Raw genomic sequence first — 10,083 nt, forward strand, 5'->3', positions numbered from 1 at the left:
CGCACGGCAGGCGGATTCTTTACCTGCTGAGCCACCAGGGAATACTGGAGTGGGTAGCCTGTCCCTTCTCTAGCGGATCTTCCGGACCCAGGAGTGGAACCGGGGTCTCCTGCATTGCTTCACTTGTTGACTCCACCCCAAGTCACACCCCCTCCCCCGCAGGCTTAGAGTGAGAGGGAGGGGCTTGCAGTGCCGCCTTGTGGCGTGAGGTGCGAGGGCTGGGGCACCTTATGCAGAAATACGGGCGTCAGCTCCCCGAGGTCAACATGCTGGCTTGTGTTGCAAAACCTCTTCACAGAAGAGCCTAATCTCTGGATTCCCAGGCTGTCTCCTGATGGCCTTTGGAGGGAGGCCAGAAGAGCCATTCTGGGGGCCCTCCCTGTAAGAGCTCTATTGCTCCAGCCAGCCCAGACAGCCCCACTCTCAAGGGCGGGCAGGAAGGAGCGGTTTCTGTTTGTAAACAGCAGCTACGCCCTGCGGCCATCCTTCCTTTCTCCTCTCCCCTCTAGCCCCAAAGCTCTGCCTCCTTTGGCAGGGGAGGAAATCTGGCCCAGCGTCCTGGGGCAGCGGAAGGCAGGACCGTCCTCACCCACCTCCCCGGGCTGATTTTCCAGGCCAGCGGGAATCCCCATGCAAGGGCAGATCTGAATTCCTGGGGCGGACATAAACCTAGCTGGCCTTTTGAGGGGACTGTGGCTTTGGGGGACCCAGGGACAGGCTTGGAGGGTACACGCTATGGGAGACATCGATTTCTTTGACCAGCATTCCAATTTCCCTTTGAGGAACCACCCTCCCCACTTTCTCAAGTGACCACACCCTTGTGCTCCAGAAGGAGCCAGGTGGGTCAGCCTTGGCCAGTTAGCATACTCCCTGCCACCATGCCGGTTCAAGCAGTCCACTGAGAGTCCGCCTTGGGGGTTCGCTGGGACAGCTGGAAGAGGGGAGACCTCTGTGTACTGAGCTTCTGGAGCTGGTAAGATATAAATTTGTACATGCTGGTGGCTGACTTGCCAGCCAACAGAGGGAAAACAGAGTCTAAAGATGATTGGTTTTTAATGGTATTTCAAAGTGGTGGGGAAAGAATGAATTATTCACTAAATGGGACAGTTGGCTACACATTCAGGGGAAAATTAAATCATATCTACTTATGGAAATAGATTTCGGTTAGATGAAAGAAAAAAGGATTAAAAAGTGAATATAGGGACTTTAGTGGTCCCATGGTTGGGATCCCATGCTTCTGATGTAGGGAATGCAGGTTCGGTCCCTGGATCCCACATGCCATGCTGTGGCCAAAAAAAAAAAAAAAAAAAAATTAATGTAGTGGAAGAAAATGCAAGATAATACTTTTTCAGACACTTGGCAGTGGGTGAGCTCCTCCTTCATGTGACACAAAACCCAGAAACCCCTGAAGGAGATTGGCAGATTGGCTACATAAAAACAGAATCTATGGTCAAAGATACCATAGAAAAAGTTGAAAGACTGATAATGACCAGGAAAAAATATTTGCAACTCTGCAACAAGTAGGTCAGTTGCAACAAATGACCTCTAGTTACAAAGAGGTCCCTCAATGGAACAAAAGGATAAAACCACTCAAACTCAAACTGGCCAAAGGATGTGAACAAGCAAATAGAAGAACAGTCAGCCGGACATTGTTTGCTTCTAAAAGCCCTGAAGTTCGCTTCTAGCAGCACCTCCGGGAAGGGATTAGAAATGACGTCATGTGTGAATGGTTGAAGGCAGGGAGACTATTTAGCCCAGAAGGAAATGGGCGAGAGCAGCATGGCCCAATAAAACGTAATGCCAGCCACACATGACATTTAAAACTTTCAACGGCCGCTTTTAAAAAAAGCAGAAACAGGTGAAATTACTTTAGTCATGTATTGTGCTTAACCAAAAGAATCACTTCGACACATGATCAAGATAAAAATTATTTATTGGTTTTTGTTTCGACTTTTATCTTGGAAATCTGGTGTGTATTTTACACTTACAGGCATACCTTGTTTTATTGGGCTTCCTTTTATTGTGCTTTGCACAGTTATTGCTTTTTTGGTCGTTGGTTTTGTTTCTTTTCAGAGTGAAGGTTTGTGGCAACCTTCTGGTAAGCAAATTTGGTGGCATTTTTTCCAACAGTTTGCTCACTTCATGTGTCTGTGTCACATTTTGGTACGTCTCACATGGCTTTTTCCTTTCAATTATATTTATTACGGTGATCTGTGATGGGTGACCTTGGATGTTACTCCTACAGGTCACTGAAGGCTCCAGATGATGCTTGACATTTTTTTTAAGCAATAAAGTATTTTCAAATGAAGGTATGTACATTTAGGCATATGCCACGGCTCACTTTACAGACGACAGTTTACTGTAAGCCTGACTTTTCTGTGCACTGGGAAACCAAAAATTCACGTGACCTGCTTTACTGGGATATTTGCTTTACTGCAATGTTTGCTTTATTGTAATATTTGCTTTATTGCGATGGTCTGAAACTGAACCTGCAACATCTAACATCTCTGAGGGTTGCTTGTACGGTGCACCTCCGTTCGGGACAGCCACATGTCACGTGCTCAATCGTCACAAATGGTTGGCATCAATCACAGTGTCAGAGGCTGAGAGAATGAGCCCCAGACTTGGGGCCACGTCCTGGTTTTCTCATTTGCTGTCTGTGTGACCTTTTTGATTTCCTGTCTTCATTTGAAAACTAACACTAGGGCTGTGTGGGGTGTCATTTATTTGTTTTTTCTGGCCTCACCCTTGTGGCCTGTGGGATCTTAGTTTCCTGACCAGGGATTGAACCTGTGCCCTCAGTAGTGAAAATTCAGAGTCCTAACCATGGGACCACCAGGCAGTTCCCCTGTGAGGGTTTTATTTAATGTGAAATCTTATCACCTTTATTTTCTTTTTTTAAAAATACTTTTTATTTTCATATTTTTATTGGAATATAGCTGCTTTACAATGTTGTATTAGTTTCTCCTGTAGAGCAAAATGAATCCAGCCACACTTACATACATAAATCCCTTCTTTTTTGGAGTTCCTTCCCATTAGTTCACCATAGAGCACTGAGTGGAGTTCCAGTGCTATGCAGTCTCCCACTCTATCCGACCCCGCTATTTGGGTTTTAATAGAATCCATGTAAGGTATTCACCTCACTGGCTGGCACAGAGTTGCATGCTAAGTCGCTTCAGTCGAGTCTAACTCTTTGCAACCCCATGGAGTGAAGTCCACCTGGCTCCTCTGTCTACGGGATTCTCCTGGCAAGAATACTAGAGTGGGTTGCCATGCCCTGCTCCAGGGGATTTTCCCAACCCAGGAATCGAACGCATCACTTACGTCTCCTGCATTGATTGGCAGGCGGGTTCTTTACCACGAGTGCCACCTGCAAAGCCTGGCACAGTATTGAGAGCATAACAAAGTTGTTGATTTGAAGTTACTAATTATTACCCAATAGCTGATAAGACTGTACAGACAGTGGACAAAACAAAAGCCAACATGTGTAACTGGTAGGGTGCTGGATTTGAATTCAGCCTAAGAAAAAACTCCAGGGTTGAGAGCTGCACTGTCTGGTCCTACAGCTGCCAGCCTCACGTGGCCTCGGAGCATGGAGGGAGCGAGTCCAACCAAGAAATGCTGAAATGTAGAATACACACTGCATCTCCAGGACTTAGTGCAAAAAAACAGAATGTAAAACATTTCACTAAATTGTTTACCGTTGATTACATGCTGATATCACATTTGGATGACTTCAGAGCTGGGGACTTGAGGGTTCCTTCAGCCTGAGTCTCCTAGTCATGGAGGGGTTTCTGGGGCCACCGCTCAGCGCCTGGCTGGCAGGCAGTAGATGTCTGTCTGGAGGTGGCTTAGAAAGCAGCCCTCACTCCTGCATTTCAGGACTCCGCTCACCCAAACAGGAGGCCAGCATGGCACACTGTTGGCTCACGGGGACAGCGATTGGCCAGAGGAAGGACTGGGCCCCGCCTGCCTTCTGCATCCTTGTGGCTTGGACCAGCTCAAAGTCAGCCCATGAGGTCCCTTTTTCTCCCGGCTCCTAGACACTGTCTAGAGGGAGGGGCCCTCATGATCTCCGCTCAGCCCCAGATCCTGGGCAAAGCTCCCACAGGAGGGGAGCGCGTGGCTGCCTGGATGCCTAGAGAGGCCTTGGAGTAAGTATCTTAGTGTACATGAATCTGGGAGCAGCTGTTTCCTTCACCCCAGTGGCCAGACAGCTTCCTCCTCAAGGGCCTGCATCTCATCAGGGAAGGGTCACCCAGCACCCCAGTGTGGGCTTGCCTGACGCAAGCCAGGCAACCAAGAACTTGCATGAATTTTCTTAATAATTAAAACCCACAACCAGCAGGATGGCATAGCCTGGAGGTTCTGTTTCAGCCCTGAGGCTCTCCCATTACCACGAGACCAAAGTCCCTTGCCCTCTTTGGGTTTCCTTATTCATCAAACAAGGATGGGGACACCAAGTGGCCTTTCCAGTTTTTTAAAATTCAGGGATCCTTTGATTCCTCCTGGCGGTGGTATCCTCTTATTTCTCACTGCTAAGTCCTGTCTGTCCCAGCTGATGACAATGATAATAGCTACAGTAAACAGCAACTAACTCAAAAGGTAAAGAATCTGCCTGCAATGAGAGAGACCTGGGCCGATCCCTAGGTTGGGAAGATCTCCTGGAGAAGGGCATGACTACCTGCTCCAGTATTCTTGCCTGGAGAATTCCATGGACAGAAGAGCCTGGCAGGCTACAGTCCACGGGCTCACAAGGACACAACTGAGCAACTAACACTTTCACAGCATTTGTCCATTTCTGCTTTACATGCATTTAAATCACTCAATCCTCCCAACATTATGATGTGTCTCCATTGTTATCTCCATTTTATGAAGGCAGAAACACAACTGTGAACCCCCTGTGTTAGTTGGTTTGAACTTCCATAACAAAGTATTCAATATCACAGACTGACTGGCTTAAAGAGAAATTTATCTTACAGTTCTGGAGGCTGGAAGTCCAAGATTGAGGTGTTGGCAGGGTTGATTTCATCAGAGGTCTCTCTCCTTGGCTTGCAGGTGGCCACCTTCTCCGTATGTCTTCACATGGTCTTCCCTCTGTAGTGTCTGTATCCTCCCTTCCTCTTCTCATAAGGACACTAGTCATGTTGGAATTAGGGTCCACCCATATGACCTCATTTTAACTTAATCACCCCTTCCCAGACCCCTGCCTCCAAATACAGTCATGCTTTGAGGCACTGGGGCTTAGGATTTCAACATATGAATTTGGGAGATGGGGGGCACAATTTAGCTTGTAACATTCCTCAAAAAGGCAAGAAGAACTGGCATAAATTATTCAGCAAACTTCACACTGGTTCTGGGTTGCCTGGCTTGCATCAGGCAAGCCCACTCTGGGGTACTGGGTGGACCCTTCCCCAGTGAGACACAGGCCTTTCTCTTGTAATCCTCATGGGCCTGGCACACAACAGAGAACCTCAGATAACCTTTGGTAGAGGGTTGGGTGGGGGATGGGGAGAGGGGATCATTGGGGAGCAGAAGATGAAGGATGCCCCCAAGGTCTACCCTGACAGCAGCCCATGGAGTGCTGATGGCCTGCTACTGCTGCTGCTAAGTCGCTTCAGTCGTGTCCGACTCTGTGCGACCCCATAGATGGCGGCCCACCAGGCTCCCCCGTCCCTGGGATTCTCCAGGCAAGAGCACTGGAGTGGGTTGCCATTTCCTTCTCCAATGCATGAAAGGGAAAAGTGAAAGTGAAGTCACTCAGTCATGTCCGACTCTTCGCGTCCCCATGGTCTGCAGCCTACCAGGCTCCTCCGTCCATGGGAGTTTCCAGGCAATCGTACTGGAGTGGGGTGCCATTGCCTTCTCCAGCTGATGGCCTAGATGGCTCAAATGGCCAAGGGAACAGAATTTGCCTCCTGATCATAGAAGGGTGCTGACCCCACTGGGAGGGTCAGGAAGACTTCCTGGAGGAGGCACAGTAAGGAGATAAAGAGGTTGGAGAAGAGCTTTCCAAGCAGAGAAAATAGCAGGTGCAAGCTGGTGTGCCTGAGATGGGGTGTCTAGTGATGGGGGCTCTAAGCATCAAGTTCAAATTCAGGGGACAGAAGTGGCAAGAGAAAGGAGAGGGAATTCCAGGAAGGTCCTGGACGCTAAGGAACATGGACTTAACCTAGCGTTCCAGGAGTTATTGAATGATGTCAAGCAAGGGAGTGGAGGGTGATTTTACAATATTCATCACAATGGTGTCATATCTTTTTGCCTTTTCATACAGTTCATAGGGTTTCCATCCACATTCCAGTACGGATGTGAGAGTTGGACCATAAAGGAGGCTGTGCACCAAAGAACTGATTCTTTTGAATTGTGATGCTAGAGAGGTTTCTTAAGAGTCCCTTGGACAGCAAGGAGATCAAACCAGTCAATCCTAAAGGAAATCAATCCTGAATATTCATTGGAAGGACTGATGCTGAAGCTGAAGCTCTACTACTTTGGCCACCTGATGTGAAGAGCCGACTCATTGAAAAAGACCTGGATGCTGGGAAATATTGAGGGTAAGAGGAGAAGGGGTGACAGAGGATGCGATGATTGAATTGCATCATTGGCTCAATGGACATGAGTTTGAGCAAACTCCAGGAGACAGTGAAGGACAGGGAAGCCTGGCGTGCTGCAGTCCATGGTCACAGAGAGTTGGACACGACTTAGCAATTGAACAATAACAACAATCGCAACGGTGAGTGGGCTCCAGGCCAAGCTGTCACTCAGCCCACCACATGCCACACCTCATCTCTGCCCGCTCTCTGGTCCCTGCCATGTCTCTCACTCACTCACAGTCCTTTCTTCCCTTCCTCTGGGAACCCAGGGTCCCTTCTCACCTACTGTTCAGTGAGAACCACCCTGAATGGTTCAGCTTCCCATCATTAGTATTGAGCAATCGCTTTCCAAATATGGTTTTTGGCACAGAGTCTGGGAAGGCTGTCTCCCAGCCACACTGAAAGCTGGTGGTCATCTCTGTCTTGACAAGGAACGTGTGTGTCTTTCTGAGTTCCCTCCACATGCAACCGGTGGTGGTGGGTCAGGAAGAAGGGTCTCCTCTGGCTAAACCTCTGGGGGCAGTGGGTGGAAAACCGAGGGACTTGGGGTGGGCGAAACTGGCTACATCCTGTGACACAGAAGTTCCCCCTTCAAAGCTGCTAATAACAACGACAGTAGTAATAACAGAGTAAGTATTTACCAAGCACTTACTTCATGCACACTTTACAATGTTAATTCATTTAATGTTCACAGCAACCCTTGAGGTAGAACTATTATCTCTGTTTTAAAAACTAGGAGACTGAGGCACGAAGTGGCTAAATCACTTGCCCCAAATCAAAGTGAACTGCTCAAATAAAAGAGAAAGGCAGCGTTTTGCTGAGTGTCGATGAAGAAATCTCCCCACAGCTTGGAAACAGTTCTACCATCAATTTTGGGCCAAATGCTTCCTAAAACTTAAAGGATGCAAACTAGTGTCTCCATTTTTTCTACACAAAGCTCTAAAATTGAGATGCAGTTATTTCAGTGGAGGAATTTCTTGAAAAATCTGGCTCCTGGCTCCCTCTTGGAAAACTGGAAGTGCTGGCACCCTGGGCCCACATTCCCACGTAGGGTATATTAGTGAAAGATGTCAGACAGAGGAAGGCAAATACTGTATGTTTTTACTAATCTGTGGAATCTAAAGAAAGTGAAGTCGCTCAGTCATGTCCGACTCTTTGCCACCCCATGGACTGTAGCCCACCAGGCTCCTCCGTCCATGGGATTTTCCAGGCAAGAATACAGGAGTGGGTTGCCATTTCCTTCTCCAGAGGATCTTCCTGACCCAGGGGTTAAACCCAGGTCTCCTGCATTGTAGGCAAACGCTTTAATGTCTGAGCCACCAGGGATGTGGAATCTAAAAGGTAAAACAAATGAGAGTAACAAAACAGAAGTAGACTCAGGCTTTTGTTGTTTAGCCACTAAGTTGTGTCCAACTCTTTTTCAATTCTGTGGACTCACAGGTAAAGAGAACAAATTAGTGGTCACCAGAGGGGAGAGGTGTGGCGGAGGAGAAGGGGATTAAAAGAGGCAGAAACTACTGGGCATAAAATAACTGACAATGTAATATACAGCACAGGAAATAAAGTCAGTGTTTTATAATATTGTATGCAGTATATTCTATAAAAATATTGAATTGTACCCACTATTATTGTACATCTGAAACTAATGTTAATATTGCAAATCAAATATACTTCAATTTAAAAGTTACATAAATGGTGCTCTGTGATGACCTGGAGGGACGGGATAGAGGTACGGGAGTGGGAGGGAGGCTCAAGATGGAAGGGATACACACACACACACACACACACACACACACAGAAAGCTGATTCGTGTTGTTGTGAAGTAGAAGCCAGCACAACATTGTAAAGCAATTATCCTTCAATTAAAAATTAAGTAAATTTAAAAAATGGTTGCATAGAATCTATAAATAGGGGCCAAATAAAAACAGAATCTATACATTTTTGTATGTAAGATGTCATCGTCCATAAATAACACCTGGGGAAGTAATTACAATGCAGATTCCTCAGCCCCTTCCCCAGAGGTTCTGATTCAGTAAGTCTTCCCCGAGGTCCAGAAATCAATGTTCTCACAAGCATCCCCACCACCATCACCACACATAGTGCGGATTCCCTCACTGGTGATCCCGGGACCATATTTAGAGAAATGCTGCTTTAGTCCTTGGGCGTCAACAATACCGGATGACACGCTACCAAATGGGAGTCCAAAGGCTCAGGTTTTATCCTGAGTGATCAGGACAAATCTGCCTTCAGCTTATTCAATGAAAATGTCTTCTGAACACCAGGACTGTGCCTGGGGCTTCTCCTCCTGGACCGCCTAGTCCAGGCTCGCACACCTGCATTTTCGGGCTTTAAAGAAACTTCAGCCCCTCCCCGTCTTCCCTCTCTCTACCTGCCCCACCTCCCACTTCCAGCCCAAGGTGCCAGGTCTGCATGGAAACTGTTGCCTGGCTTGGTGTGCAGGTTTGGATGAAACACGCTTTGGGATGGGATGGGTTTTTAGAGGAGAGGGCCTGGCTACAGCCCTCTCATGACACAAAGGACCAGTATGTGATCATGTACAAAGGCTTACAGATAAGGAGCCACACTTACCAGCCCGCCCCCCTGGCAGCTGGGGTATTTGTTATTGCCTAGAAAATCAATGGGCAGGGAATGCTCCCATTCACCGCATCCCCCCCGCCCCCGCCTGGACAGAACACACTGCATTTACAACAAGGAATCAAAGCGGGCGTGTGAGCCAACGGATCCCATGTTGCCAGCTCCCCAAGAGGTAGGGCAGGACTCTCACACACAATGTGCTCCCCAAAGGTCCACATCAGCCCTCGGCATCAAGGTGCCAGCACGTGACCATCTTTTGTCTCCAGGAGAGAAACCTCTGTGGATGAGGGCCTGTGGCATCAGGCATGTGGTTTCGCCATCAGCAGCAAGGGAGAATGAAGACCTCACAGGACCACCTCTCCTTAACGCTTCTCTTGTTCTGGCTGCTCTGCATGATCAGGCATAAATCCCACCACAAAGAAACATTTGTTCTGTTCTTTAGCATTCAGGACCCACATTTTACCTAATTCTCATCCCTGTGTAAACATCCTGAGATGCTGCAATTAGCCCCATCTCATGATGAGGAAATGGAGGCTCAGAGCTCATCAGAGGCCCTGAAGGCAGTGGTGCTGGGTTTTTAATAAAAGGAATGAAGACTCTTTTATGTCTCAGAGGGACCTGGACTCATTCTCCTCCTGGACACCCAGTTCAGTTCAGTCACTCAGTCGTGTCCCACTCTTTGCAACCCCATGCACTGCAGCACGCCAGGCCTCCTTGTCCATCACCAACTCCCGGAGCTTATTCAAACTCATGCCCATTGAGTTGGTGATGCCATCCAACCTCTCATCCTATGTCATCCCCTTCTCCTGCCTTCAATCTTTCCCAGCATCAGGGCCTTTTCAAATGAGTTAGCTCTTCACATCAGATGGCCAAGGTATTGGAGTTTCAGCTTCAAAAA

The 10,083-nt window shown here is 47.8% G+C and overlaps 1 long non-coding RNA gene across 1 annotated transcript; it reads left to right on the forward strand.

The window, feature by feature from the left end:
- Positions 1-298: 298 nt before the first annotated feature.
- LOC147345438 (uncharacterized) lies at positions 299-8,274 on the forward strand. Its single transcript, XR_015154754.1, has 2 exons — positions 299-973; positions 6,275-8,274. It is a non-coding gene; the product is annotated as an uncharacterized LOC147345438 (long non-coding RNA).
- Positions 8,275-10,083: the final 1,809 nt, after the last annotated feature.

This window comes from Bos grunniens, chromosome 25, assembly GCF_055505025.1.
Source record: "Bos grunniens cultivar Pamir isolate PY7600 chromosome 25, Bosgru_T2T1.0, whole genome shotgun sequence".
NCBI lineage: Eukaryota > Metazoa > Chordata > Mammalia > Artiodactyla > Bovidae > Bos > Bos grunniens.